Source organism: Sus scrofa, chromosome 2, assembly GCF_054392235.1.
Source record: "Sus scrofa isolate SSC_HxYL_T2T_F1_AM1 chromosome 2, Sscrofa_HxYL_maternal_Yorkshire_Landrace_v2.0, whole genome shotgun sequence".
Taxonomy (NCBI): Eukaryota; Metazoa; Chordata; class Mammalia; order Artiodactyla; family Suidae; genus Sus; species Sus scrofa.
In genome coordinates, this window is record NC_139384.1 from 130,739,629 (window position 1) to 130,754,959 (window position 15,331).

Below are 15,331 nucleotides of genomic sequence, written 5' to 3' on the forward strand. Positions count from 1 at the left end.
TACCGAATATAATTCCCTGTGCTATACAGTTAGTCCTTACTGGTTATTTTATAAATAATGATGTGTATATGTTAATGCAATACACAAACTCCCAATTTATCCCTCCCCTTTCCCCTTTGTTATCATAAGTTTGTTTTCAAAGTGTGTGAGTCTGTTTTGTAAATGAGTTCATTTGTATCATTTTTTAGATTCAATAAGTGATATTTTATGATATTTATCTTTATCTGACTAACTTTACTTAGTATGATAATCTCTAGGTTCATCCGTATTGCTGCAAAAGTCATGATTTCATTCTTTTTCATGGCTGATATTCCATTGTACGTAATATACCCCACCACATCTTCTATCCATCCATCCTTAGGTGGTCATTTAGGTTACTTCCATGTCTTGGCTTTTGTAACTAGTGCTGCTATGAACACTGAGGTCCATGTATCTTTTCAGTTAGAGTTTTTGTCTTTTCTGGGTATGTGCCCAGGAGTGGGATCCCTGGATCACATGGTAACTCTATTTTTAGTTTATTATCTTCTTAAAAAGACTGAGCCTCCTAACTGTTCTTGATAATAGCTGCATCAATTTCCATTTCTACCAGCAGTGTAGGAGGGTTCCCCTTTCTCCACATCCCCGCCCCCAGCATTTGTTATCTAGAGACTCCTCGATGATGGTTATTCTAACCAGTGTGAGGTGGTACTTCATTGTAGTTTTCATTTCCATTTCTCTAATAGTTAGCAATGTTGAGCATCTTTTCATGTGCCTGTTGATCTGTATGTCTTTGGAGAAATGTCTATTTAGGTCTTTTGCCCATTTTTTGATTGGGTTTGTTTTTTGCTATTGAGCTCTAACGGCTGTTTGCCTATCTTGGAAATTAAGTCCTTGTTGGTCACATCATTCGCAAATATTTGCTCCCATTCTGTAGGTTGCCTTTTCATTTTGTTTATGGTTTCCTTTGCTGTACTGTGATTAGGTCCTATTTGTTTATTTTTTACTATTTCTTTTGCCTTGTGAGACTGACCTAAGAAAACATTGCTACAATTTATATCAGAAAATGTTTTGCCTATATTCTTTTCTAGGATTTTATGGTGTCATATCTTACATTTAAGTCTTTAAGCCATTTTGAGTTTATTTTTGTGTATAGTATGAGGGGAGCATTCTTACTGCATTGGTTTACGTGCAACAGCTCAACTTTCCTAACACCACTTGCTAAAGAGACTCAGATGATTTTTGGTTTCCAAATATTCCTTGAATATTTGTTGGAACTTGCCAATGAAGTCATTTGGACCTGAGATTTGTTGGTTGGCAGATTGGTTTTTATAGGGAGGTGTTTAACAATGCATGCATTTGTAAACATAGTTATATTCTGTTCTATTCTAATGTCAATTATGAAGTTATATTTTTCTAGGAGTTATCCATTTAATCTGTATTTGAGAACATAAACTTCAAAATAAAATCTTACTATCATTTTTGATTGTAAAATATTTTGCCCAAACTTTAGTTATAAACTATTCAAAGGATAGCATAAGTCAATATCCCTTCAATAAATAGTACAAATAAATAAATAGTACAATAAATAGTATAAATCAGTATCCCTTCAATAAATTCCTTAGTCAAAGTCAGATTCTCTTGCTTATAAACAAAATATCCTAACTAATGCAGATATCATGCAGTAAATGGAAACGTGTCTATTTAGTTGCAGCAATTTCATATTTATTCATATGTTTATTTTTTTTGCTTTTTAGGGTGTACCCGCAGCATATGGAGTTTCCCAGGCTGGGGGTCTAATCGAAGCCACAGCTGCCAGCCTACACCAGAACCACAGCCACACCAGATCCAATCTGCGACCTACACTACAGCTCATGGCAACGCCAGATCCTTAACCCACTGAGCAAGGCCAGGTATTGAACCCACAACCTCATGGTTCCTAGTCTGATTCGTTTCCACTGTGCAACGACGGGAAGTCCAGCAATTTGTTTTTTAAAACAAACTTCAACAAGAAATGTGTCCCTTCTCTGTGCTAAGATGTCCCTGAGGCCTGACTTAATAGGTCTGAGTCAGAGCTTCTTGTTCGGCGTCTTGTCAACACACCTGTGACCAGTATATTCCCGGCAATAGGAGCTGGAAAAGTGTTGGTACAATTCACAGAATGTTTCTGCTGAAATAGAATGCAAATTATCTAGCTTTAGGGAGTTACTCCAAACTATTCCCAGACATAGGAGAGAGAAAAGAGGAAGGGAGTGAAGGAAGGAGGGAGGGATACTTCTTTTTTGAACTACTTAAGATTCGGAATCTCCTTCTAGCTTTGAAATTTTCTCCAATGTACTTGACAGCAGAATAGAATTAAATTATGTGAGTTCTACAGTTTTTGCATATATTCTTAGGAGATTAGATTCATTTGCATTTTGTAGTTTTTAATAATCCACTTTCCTAAAAGTTCTTGTAAAGGAAAAAAGTTATACACATGGTTTTGGCTCCCTCTGCTGGCCATTCATATGTACTTTGTTTTACACAGAGAACAAACGACACTATTGAAATAGATTTTTTTCCCCCATAGGTTATTGTAATTTTTCAATTTAATGTTTTCAAATTTATGACAGTGTTTCAAGTGTTGTAGATATATTTTATTTTGATTTATTTTCTTTCTTTAAAGTTATAACTGAAAACAAAGGATACGTTTAGCAAAAACATCAAGTTTAGAAAATACTTCAGATAAAAATGTGTGATTCCCTCTACGTCTCTCACTCAAGTTGTCTGTGGTGAAGGTACCACTTATGCAGCCTGGTACAGTTGTCTGTTCCCATGACAATGCCTCTCTTGGACCAAGGAGCTCCCCAGCCATTCTTCACAGAAGCCATTTCAACTTTAGCCTTTTAAACTCACTACCTCTTCATCCTCTCAGCAGTGTTTCCTCTTTCTAAGAAAGAATAGAGGTCACCCTGTACAGATTACTTTGCCATCCTGCTGATCTCCCTGTCCCAAATACTCATAAAAATCTCTATCATTTTTTTGCCCCCAATCTTCTAGGTTCAGTGAAACGAGTTTCTTTCCTGTCAATAACAAGTCAGTTAGAATGACCTGTGGATCCCATTTCTCCTGATCCTTCAGGAGCCCCACTGTATGAATTGTTATTTCTCCTCTTTCTTTTTTATATCTTTGCAACTTTAGTCTTTGCTGGCTTTTCATGATCAGCGTATAGATGGGCTCATGTCAGCTAAAATTTTTCACCTGCAAAAAGTTCTGGCAATTTAGACCAGAAAAGGACCTACAGCATGTAAGGAGAAATGTACAAGAGCCCGCGTCAGGAAGGGCAGCTCCCAGCATAGCTCTATGGAACTGGGGATCAATACACAGTGGACAGTGTCCTCAGGGCTAATTGTCAGGAGCTCAGCTGAGCTGGGAAAGAGAGCTGAGTTGTCAGGTGTCACAGCAAGGAGCCCAAAAGGAAAGAGTCAAGTCTGTAATCACTCAGTGGTGGCTAAAACCAAACACATACGCCCCCAACCCCCCTTCCCTTTTCCCTGTGATGGATGGTCAGGTGGACTAGTGCCATCATGTGGTCACAGGGTCAACTTACTGTGGACAAGCCCTGAACAAAACGCTCCTGCAGTTTTATGGACCCTGGGAAGTGGGCGGGGTGGGGGGGGGGCAGTGAGGAGGAGGGCGAATGGGTGAGGGCTAGCAGTAGATGAATACTGGGTATTTTTTAAATTAATTTTTGTTTTATATTGGAGCGTAGTTGATTTACAATGATGTGTTATTTTCAGGTAACTCAGTTATCTGTATACATATATCCATTCTTTTGCAAATTCTTTTCCCACGTAGGTTATTAAAAAATATTGAGCAGAATTCCTGTGCTATACAGTAGGTCCTTGTTACTTACCTATTTTATATATAGCAGTGTGTTTATGTGAATCCCAAACTCCTAATTTATCCCTCCCCCCAATCTTTCCCCTTTGGCAACCATAAGCTTGTTTTCAAAATCTGTGAGTTTGTTTCTGTTCTGCAAATAAGTTCATTTGTATCATTTTTTTTTAGGTTCTACCTATAAGTGATATCATAGGATATTTGTCTTTCTCTGTCTGATTTACTCTATTTAGTATGATAATCTTTATGTCCATCCATATAATGCAAGAGTGCAAATGATGCAAATGGCATTATTTTATTCTTTTTTATGGCTGAGTAATACTCACTCAAGTTTTAAAGTCCCAGGGAAAGTGTTGAATGGTCTTAAGTCAGAACCCACCCAGATTAGCAGTCCCACCAAGATAGCATAGAGGAAAAAAAAAAAAAAAGATGGCATAGAGCAGAAGAAGGGTATTAGTCTTAATAAATTCAGGGGCCTATTGGGGACTTCCCATTGTGGCTCAGTGAGTTAAGGACCTGACATTGTTTCTGTGAGGATGAGGGTTTGATCCCTGGCCTTACTCATTTGGTTAAGGGTCTGGTGTTGCTAAAAGCTGTAGCCTAGGTTGAAGATGAGGCTCAGATCTGGTGTGGCATAGGCCAATACTATAGCCCCCATTCAACCCCTGGCCTGGGAACTTCCACATGCTGCAGGTGTGTCCCTAAAATGAAAAAAAAAATTACCAAAAAAGGTGGAAGAGAGGCAGGCGGGTCACCTTAACATGCAGGCACTACACATGCTCAAGTCTCTAATCCTTATTAGAAAAACCAAAACAAAACCTATTGTAGAAAAGCTTTCTCTTTGGTCATGTATCTATTGACCTCTCCCTTTAACTGAACAGTCAAACTTATAGAAATAATACCTAATACCCACTGTTTCTCTGTCATTTATTCATTTCTCAACACACTGTGATCTGGTATCAGCTCTGCCCACCCGCAATCAGTCAGAACTTCCCTTGCTAAGATCCTCAGGGACCTTTACGTCTTTACTTTGGTTGACCCCCTCTTTGTATTTGACTCTGCTGGCCGTGCTTTTCTTTTATCTTTCTTTTTTTTTTTTTTTTTTTTTTTTTTTTTTTTTGTCTTTTTATGGCCATACCCACAGCATACGGAGGCTCCCAGGCTAGGGGTCGAATCAGAGCTGTAGCTGCCACAGCCACAGCAACTTGGGATCCAAGCCACATCTGCCACCTACACCACAGCTCATGGCAATGCTGGATTCCCCCACCAATGGATCAAGGCCAGGGATCAAACCCACAGCCTCATGGATACTAGCCAGGTTCATTTCCACTGTGCCACAACAGGAACTCTCAAGGATTATGTTTTTTTGGATATCAGATCCTTAGCACAGAGCTTGGTACAAAGAAGATGCTGGATAAATGCACATTGGGCTAAGCTAAGCAACATCATGGGTTCTGTGTTGAGGGGAGTAAGAAAGTAAAATTTGGGAGTTCCCATTGTGGCACAGCAGAAATTAATCCGACTAGTAACCATGAGGTTGCAGGTTCGATCCCTGGCCTCACTCTGTGGGTTAAGGATCTGTGGGTTAAGGAACCGGCATTGCCATGAGCTGTGGTGTAGGTCACAGACACGCCTAGGATCCAGTGTTACTGTGGCTGTGGCCAGTGGCTATATGCCTTGGATTCAGCCCTAAACAGCAAAAAAAAAAAAAAAAAAAAAAAAAAAAGAAACAAAAAGTAAAAAAATTGCATAGTTACAAAAGTTCCTCTGGGTTTCCCAGATGATAACATTTTTTCCATTAAAATATTTGTCTGTCCTTTTTATTTTTTCAGTCCACCTGACAAATGTCCTGAACCCTTGTTCAAATAAAATTCAAGAGTCTATGAGACAAAGAGTTTTCCTTTCCTTTCCCCATCACCATGACCACCACTACCATTGTCATCACCATCATAATTGTCTTCAAGGACCTGAGGCAGTCGGTGAGTAATAATCCTGATCAGTTCATCCAATAGGAAATCACTGCTGTAACCTAGGTTTCCTAGGAGGTGGAATCTGAGCTGAAATTAGCATGTAGGAATCTGGTTCAGGAAGGCTCTTGGGTTCAACACCCAGAAAGAAGTGGGAAGGAAGCAGGATTAGATAGAGGGAGAGGGTGGGCTGCCATGTAGTCCGATCAAGACTTCAGCTGGTCCCGAAATGGTTCTTGGAGTTTGTTCCAATCTGACTTCAGGGAGATAGTGATCTGCTGGAGCTGACTCCTACCAGCTCAGGAGAGAGGATTATCTGCATGTCTTCCCAAATGTGCTTTCATTGATAAAACACTGGTGGGTTAAAACGGGCCATGGCACGAGCACTTAACATTGTAGAAATTGGCAGATGCAATAGAATAATGTTTTTTGTTTTTGTCTGAGAGCTGGTCGTTAAACCTAACCTATCACTGGAGGCAGGATGCACTGAGAAGTGGATGTGACCTTGAGCTGGGTGGGAGTCTTCAGGTGAAGAAACCCCTGAAGAGGACAGGAACTCAGAGCTATCAGCCAACTTCCTTTCTAGCAGCTGGGGGCGGATAGTGTGTGGGCTGCACAGCACAGCATCATGTGATCTAGTTGTGCTGCTTTGAGAGAGCATGCAGATGATGTGCTTGTTTGTTTTTTGTCTTTTGAGGGCCACACCCTCGGCATATGGTGGTTCCCAGGCTAGGAGTCAAATTGGAGCTGTAGCTGCAGTCTTATACTGCAGCCACAGCAATGCCAGATCTGAAATGAGTCTGTGACCTACCCCACAGCTCATGGCAATGCCAGATCCTTAACCCACTGAGTGAGGCCAGGGACTGAATGTGCATCCTCATGGATGCTAGCCAGGCTCATTAACCGCTGAGCCACAAAACGAACTCCTGATGATGCTATTTGGATACTAGCGTTTCCTTCATTTTTTTTTTCTTTTTCTTTTGGCTGCACCTATGGCCAAAGTTCCCAGTCCAGGGATCAAACCCGTGCCACAGCAGTGACCCAAGCCACAGCAGTGACAACACCAGATCCTTAAACTTCTGAGGCACTAGGGAACTCCAGTATTTCCTTTATAACTCAAAAAAAACTGCAAATAGCTCTTAGGTTTTTTTTTTTTTTTTTTTAAAGATACATTTGCTCTTTTAGAATGGTTTTAGAAAAATAGAAAAAAATGCAAAGGTAGTCCAAAGAGTTCCCATGTACCCCACACTCAATTTCCCATATTATTAACATCCTAGATTCGTAGAGCATACTTATCTCAGTGAATAAACCAATACAGATACATTATTATTAACTAAAATCCATACTTTATCCAGATCACAAAGGAGAACCTCCTGGACTCTAGACAGAGAACTGAGAATGGGCAGGCATGTGGCAGGAAGAGTGAGGAAACTGGGTGAAGAGTCAAACCCCAACCCTGAGTCATTACCTGTAGCTATAATGAGGCAGGCTGGGGACTCTCTGGCTGTTTGGGTTGTTAGAAGCATGGTTTTGTCCTTAGCAATGCTATTCTGACTATTCCTAGGGCATAATAACTACACCATCTTGTCAATTTACTAATTCAAGCAATCTTTAAAGAGAAAACCTTGAAAAATCCTGTGTAAATAAAAGATAGGCAATTACACTGAAGACATATGATTGCATTCTTTTCAAAAGTAGTAGTATTAATTTATTTTGGACTTTCCTTGAACACAAAAAATCCTTCAGTAACTTTTGATAATGATTAATAAATTTATATTTATAAATTACAATGATAAGTTAATATTTGGGTCTGGAGTTCCCATTGTGCCTCAGCAGTAATGAACTCGACTAGGATCCATGAGGACATGGGTTCAATCCCCGGTCTCACTCAGTGGGTTAAGGATCTGGTGTTGCCGTGAGCTATGGTGTAGGTCGCAGATGTGGCTCAGATCAGTACTGCTGTCACTCTGACTTAGGCCAGCAGCTGAAGCTTTGATTTGACCCCCAGCCTGGGAACTTCCATATGCCTCAGGTGCAGCCCTAAAAAGACAAAAAAAAAAGGGGGGGGTCACCCAAAGTATTTTTATCGAACTGTAACCTCTTTAAGAACCTAATATATAGGAGTTCCCTTCATGGCCCAGTGGAAACGAATCTGACTAGGAACCATGAGGTTGCAGGTTCCATTCCTGGCCTTGCTCAGTGGGTTAAGGATCTGGCGTTGCTGTGAGCTGTGGTTTAGGTCACAGACGTGGCTTGGATCTGGTGTTGCTGTGGCTGTGGTGCAGGCCAGCAGCTACAGATCTGATTCAACCCCTAGCCCAGGAACCTCCATATGCTGCAGGTGTGGCCCTCAAGAAGATAAAAGACAAAAAAAAAAAAAAAGAACCTAATATATAATATATATAACAAACTAACCTGAATGTGTAACTAATTCACTTTGTTTTCCTTATAGTTTGAAGGATGACTTTATTGTTTTTAAAAATAATATACATTCTCATTATTGGAAATTTGAGCATTTCAGAGAAGTACAAAGTAGAAGGTAAAAAATTATAGAAAATCTTACCAACCAGAAATAATAGGTAAACTTCAGCCAAACCAAACTCCAGTAATATCTGTGTAGATATTTATATCTGGATACTCAATCTATATGTAGTGTATGAAATCTATATATGACTATACAGAAATATTTTTATTATAATGGGTAAGAAAAAGAAAAGAAACTGAAGAAATTGGTTTTTATTAAAGTTGTTTCTTTAGGAGTTCCCGTCATGGCTCAGTGGTAACAAACCTGACTAGGTTCCATGAGGATGCAGGTTCGATCCCTGGCCTTGCTCAGTGGATTAAGGATCCCATATTGCTGTGAGCTGTGGTGTAGGTCACAGACAAGGCTCAGATCCCACATTGCTGTGGCCTGGAAACCTCCATATGCTTCAGGTGCAGCCCTAAAAAGGCAAAACAAAAAACAGAAAACAAAAAGAAAGAAAGAAAAAGAAAAAAAAAAGTCGTTTCTTTAACAAAGTTATGTGTGTTCCTAAAATATTCCTTTAAGGCAGGGATCACAAACTCAAGTGCCTCTCGGATCAGTGACGATATGATTTGTGAAACAAATTATAGATTTTAAGTTGGTAGTATTTTTTCAAAATAAAAATATCTCTGGTCACATTGCCTATGTCATCACTGAGTAGGTCAAAGAAAATAAGGAAGCAAAGTATTTCCATAGTCCATTAGGCGTATTCAGACTACAGCTCTCTAGATTATTACCCTTGCAGAGATGAAAAAAAGATTAAGTTATGACCAATTTATTTTTTAAGTGATGTATTTCATTTAAGATAGCATTTATTGATAATCTGCCATTAAAGATTAAGAAATTAGTACTAATTTGTTCCAGTTATCTTTGCACATTTTAAATTAGTTCTCTTAGGTATATATTAAATTTACATTTCAAACATTAAAATATATATATTTAATTTCTTAAATATAATTCCCATCTTAACTAAATCTTAATTCTAAATGGATTTAATGTTCACTACATGCCATAGCACTATTCCTGTGTACTTTATTAATCTCTTGGTTGGCTTCTTTTTGTTTTATTTTTATTTATTTTTTGCTTTTTAGGGCTCTACTTGTGGCATATGGAAGTCCCAGGTTAGGGGTCAAATTGGAGCCGTAGCTGCTGGCCTGCACCACAGCCACAGCAACGTGGGATCCGAGCCTCATCTGCCACCTACACCACAGCTCATGGCAACTCTGGATCCTTAACCCCCTGAGCAAGGTCAGGAATCAAACCTGAATTCTCATGGATCCTAGTTGGGTTCCTTACCACTGAGCCACAATGGGAACTCCCTTTTGGCTTGTTTTTAAACTATCACTTTTCCCAAAAAGAACTCATAAAAGGTGTAAATACAATCGTATTTGAGACTGTCTGACTTTTGCTTTAATAATTGAATAACATCATAGCTGGACATAATGTACTTTTCTCAAAACTTTGTAGATGTTGCTGGGAGAAGTCAGACTGGTTGATTTCTTTCCTCTTGTAAATGACTTACTTTTTCATCTGGATGCCTGAAGGATTTTTTTTTTTTTAATCCTTGGAATTTGGTAATTTTGTTCCCACATCATCATTCTAGATAAGATTCTTTCAGAAAACAATTTGCTCTTTCATCAAACCCCAGACTCAGGTTTTCCATCACTATAGGGAAACTGCCTTCCAGTGTCTATTTGTCGTGATTGTCTCTTGGAGGGGAAAGGGACTCCTGAGTCTAAATTTGGTTGCTGTTAAAACTGATGGTGCAACACATGCCCCAAGAAGGTATGACAAGTTTTATTACATCATGTGGCTTTCTGGGGAGAGCAGTAGAAACTCCTGACAGGTCCAAAAGCAGCTGGAGAGGGTGACTGGCTTTATGATTAGGGAGTGGGGCCTCACTGAGGGTTCCCCACACAGTTGTGGAAGTTTGTGTGGTTTGTGTGGGTTTGAACGTTCTCCCAGCGCCAAAGGAGGGAGCAACGGAGCTTCCTGTCACTGTGCCCAGATGTGGGTCAGAAGGGAAGAGGGAGTGATGGGGGCTGGGAAGCTGTCAGCACTCACGTCAAAAATGGAGTCAGGCTCTATTACAGTAATTGAGTGTGTTTTTGTGTCTCTGTTCAGTTCTTGGCTTGAAGACACAATTATCTTCATATTGGCTTTTCTTTGTTCTCAGTATCTCCTTTGTGTTTGTCTCTTTCCTTGGCATTTGCTGTGAATGGTCCTTCTTTTCTGTCAATAATTCAATTTGTAATTGTGCCTCGTCTCTTCCTTTCATTTTGTTATTTCTTTATCAGTTAGGAAATGGTGTGCTTTTAGTCCACAGTTTCTTTTTTTTTTCTTTCTTTCATTCACAATGCCTTTCATTGGCTAGTTTTGTTGTTTCATCAAGTGTTATTTTAGTTCTTGTGCCACTGAATTTCTTTTCACAGTAACTTCTACCCTGAGCGTTCGCATGGCATTTTTCTTTTGTCTCTGAGGTTACATTTTATTCCAGATTGAACTTTTCATCTATTTCTTGTATGCTGTGTACCTCTCTTTCCTGTATTTTTCGGCATGATGATTGCATAGTTCTCATGCCCTGTCTTCTCACCCTCCTTGGGTTGAACGTGGACAGCTCTGGCCAGACCTCTGCTTCCTCTGATGTAATAATGCCAGTCTCCTTAGTTCCTTCGCCTGTTACCCTGAGATCTGTTTTTCCATCTAAAGGGCTCAGAGGTGCATTTGCTCTACATTTTTTTTTTTTTTAACAAAAGCTTAACGGGAACTGGGGCTGAGGGGGACTCTTGTTGTGGATTTAATTTTCATTTTCTCATCTCTGAGGTTTAGTTCCCTGTCCTATATCAGGATTCACTCCACCTGGTAGGGGCGTGTGCAGCCCCTGAGGGCAGATACCCCTTCATTAGCTGTGGTGCCCCAGAGCTTCTGCTTCCTCTGAAGTCAGACCTGGTTGTTCACGTCCTCATTTCACTTTTTCACTTCCACCTGGTATGAGGGAAGGGTTGGGATGCCTGTGGGTTTCAGCCGGTGTCACCAATGAGGTGGGGGGTGGGCAGAGGAAAGGCTTTTTTCACTGGGCTCCAGTGTAACCTTTTCCATTGGCTATTCTCAGCAGGATATCTTTTCTTCTTATCTTCAGATTTCCAGCTTGGCATTCATCATCTGGGATATTAGATATAGTTTTGTTTTATTCTGCCTCATTACTCTACTTTTTCCCTCCCTAAGAGACACCAGAAGCCTGATTCCTGCAGGTCCCTCCACTCTCCAGGGCATCCTGCATCTGCCCTCACAGACATGGATTCTCAGGGATGTCCCATGACTCCCCCTTGGCTGACTATTGACCCCTTTCTGCTCCTCACCGAGCTGGGGGGTATAAGCAGAATTCTCCTGGCTTTGTGGATGTCTTTTTTTTTTTTTTTTTTTTTTTTAATTTTAAGGCCACACTCAAGGCATATGGAAGTTCCCAGGCTGGGGATCAAATCAGAACTGCAGCTGACGGCCTATACCACAGCCACAGCAATGCCACATCTGAGCCACATCTGCCACCTTGTGGCAAGGCCAGATCCTTTAACCCAGCGAGCAAGGCCAGGGATCGAACCAGCATCCTCATGGATACTAGTTGGGTTTGTGATCCACTGAGCCACAGTGGGAACTCCCTAGTCAGGTTCTTAACCTGCTGAGCCACAATGGGAACTCCTTTGTCTTCTTCTCCTAGCACTATTTCAGCAATTGGGGATCACATTAGCCAGTGCTGTTGTTCTTTCTTTCCTTGGCAGATGCTTTTTCAAGTGTGTTATTAAAAAATGATTCTTTCCCTGTTTGCTGTGGATGAGTGGATTTTTTTTTTTCTGTTCCCTATTTGCAGTGTTGATTATTTTCATTTCCTTCACTAGCCATTGGGTAAAAGGGAATCTGGAATCGTGCCTCTGTGGACATGTCTATATGGGAAACACTATCTAATTCTTTTCAAATGGCGCTCATTGGTGAAAATTACTGAAGAAACCACTCAATCTTTCACACATCCTGTGTGTAAATATCAGTCCTGTTAATGGCACAGAGCTCTGAGAGGTTGAGTGGAGGAATATTAGGTGCAAATTAAAATGGAGGGGTGATAATTTGAGATGGTTTTCAACTTTGAGTTTGAGAATAGATTGGAAAGGGGTCTGTTCCTACATCACAAGTATATTTTTGTTTCATTTTGATAAAAGTTTCCCTCCCATACCTTTCCCCATCCTCCATTCAGTTAAGTGTGGGTGAACATAAATACTGTTTGAATGGAGAAATGTGGCCTGCACCCTTGATACCATTGCTTCTTTCCTTTCTTCCTCCCTCCCTCTTTTCCTTTCTTTCTTTCTTCCTTCCTTCCCTCCCTTCTTTCTTTTTCTTTCCTTTCTTTTTATTTTCCCCCCTAAGCTTCTTGCTTCCTTTCCGCAACACAGCCTGCTGTGCAAATACTGAGCAAATAGTTTATGTTCATGCTTTCCTGATTCCTAATGTATTTCACATTAAATAGGAATATTCACATAACCAACTTGTAAATAAAAATATGTAATTTTAAAACCTCACTCCTCTGAGAATCTGGGGAGAAAACGTGGAATGAACAATTACATGTTTATCATCTAGGAGGATGTTCTTCAGTTACACCCCCACCGATGCACTCACACTTATGAGGCAAGTGCTGATGACAGAGCTAAAAACAGGGCTAGAAACTGTGGCTGATGCTGGTATACAGAGGGGGAGGTGGCGGGAAGGAGGAAAACTGGGCCAAGGGCTTCTGCAAGCGAATGTGACAGAGCAGCTGAATGTGACTTTTGTGTTTGCTGGTCATCAGGGGACAGGGCAGCAGTGGCAGGCAATTCTAGTCCTCTGCCCTGATATGACCCCAACCTGCCTTTGAGAGCTCATCTGAGAGTTGTAGGACTACAGACTTTCACAGTGTTAAGGACTTGGGCCAGATACTTAGCAAGCCATTGCCAGAATAATCTGGGTGTGTAACAGAATGCTTGTACCCCCTCCTTCCCACAATTTGATAATATATGTCAAGAGCTTTATTAAAAGGCCATTTCTGTTGAACTGGCTTCCTGGGGCTCAGATACTGTTGTGGTGAGTGCGTGTCACCCTTCCTCCAAAGATAAGCATTTTTACATTTGCAGCTGGACTCTTGAGGGATGGATTTGGGCCAGGTGCCTCAGTGTACTCAGAATCTATTTAAGAGTTGGAGGAGACTTAAGGAGTTCCCATTGTGGCACAGTGGAAATGAATCTGACTAGGAACCATGAGGTTGTGGGTTTGATCCCTGGCCTAACTCAGTGGGTTAAGGATCTGGCATTGCCGTGAGCTGTGGTATAGGTTGCACATGCAGCTCAGACCCTGCGTTGCTATGGCTGTGGTGTAGGCTGGCAGCTGTAGCTCTGATTGGTCACCCAGCCTGGGAACCTCCATATGCTGTGGGTGTGGCCCTAAAAAAAAATCAACAACAAAAAAAGAAAAAACAGTTGGGGGAGACTTAAGAGGAAATAAAAGGCCCAGATGAGTGTTGAAGATATAAGCCATGTCTAGTGGGGAGAGGGCAGGGGCAGACTGAGGCTACATTGCAGGCTCTTGCCATGGGGTCCTTAAGAAGGAACCCATCAAAAAGGAGGGGATCCAAACCAGACAAAGGTCACATCTAGTTTTCAGGACACAGGGGAGGACTGTAACTAACCTCGCTCCAACCTGTGCTCTGATTGTGCTCTGATAGACTTTAGTAATACAACTAGTCACCCATGAATTGAAAAAGATGCATCAATAAAGAGTTCAAACACACAGAGCCCAAGAAACTCTTGTGTTGAGATTCCATTCAAGGAATAGAACTCTCTAAGCTATGTACCTCCCCAGATATGCTCACTTGACTGTGTCTGTGGTTTCAGCTTGTCGCTTGACTTTACCATAAAGTGACCCCTGGGACTCTGAACTATTCCCATGGTCTTAAAGCCCCTGCCACTTGCTGCCACCCTTGACAGGGCACCGGTGGGGGAGGAGACATCTGAAGTGGGTGTGGGCAGGGTTATTGGGCCATGGGCTCTCTCCTACAACTCCATGACCCAGCTCCAATTCTACCTCGCTCAAGGAAGCTCTGGATTTTTCAGTGGCTGCCTAGAGGCACAAGGTGACACACCCTAGGAATACAGAAGAGGTGTGCACCACAGGACAAATTTTGACCAACGAAAGACAGAAGACTGGAAAGAGTCTGCAGGCAAATTCTCATCCCCCACCCCCTACCCGTGCCCCACAGCTACCTCTTGGCTGTTGTAATATGCCGTAACTTGAAATAGTCTCTTGGAGAAATAAGGTATGTTTTAAAGCTGTATGTAACCATTGGATAACAGGCCACTTTGTTTTCCTCCCTCCCTCCCTCCCTTCTTTCCTTCCATTTGCTCTTAGTCCTACTTGTCTACAATTACAGCCCCCAGTGAAACACCAGCATATAACTCAGGTTATTTTCTAGAGAACCCAGACTAATACAGAATAATTTTAAAAAGTTGAATTTAGTAGAAGTTTGCAACAAAGACAAGGGTGTGGAAGAAATTTCGGGGGCATTGAGCATGTTTAGAAGTCATAATATATCAGAGGCAGCGGATCTGGGCTCTGGATCAAACATAAAAATGGGTTGAGAAGTTTGGGGGAAGGAGTAAAGTGTGATTATGAAATTACGCCCCTGGGAGGTACATTTCCTGTTCTCTAGCAGGTGGCAACAGGCAGACAACTACAAAGATTTTTCCTTGTACTTTTGGATATGTACGCCTACACTCCAGAAACAACAGAAATATTTTGGGTGATGGTCTCATTTAAGGAGTGAAATTATTCATGGCGTCAAGCCTCTAGAGAAACAAGTAGTAATAAGAAGTGATCATGCCACTGATAAAAATGAAGAGAATTAGTTAGAGGTCTCTGCATGCACTGGACACTCTTTTGCTAAAATTTTGGAAGTCTGTGCTTTGTTTTC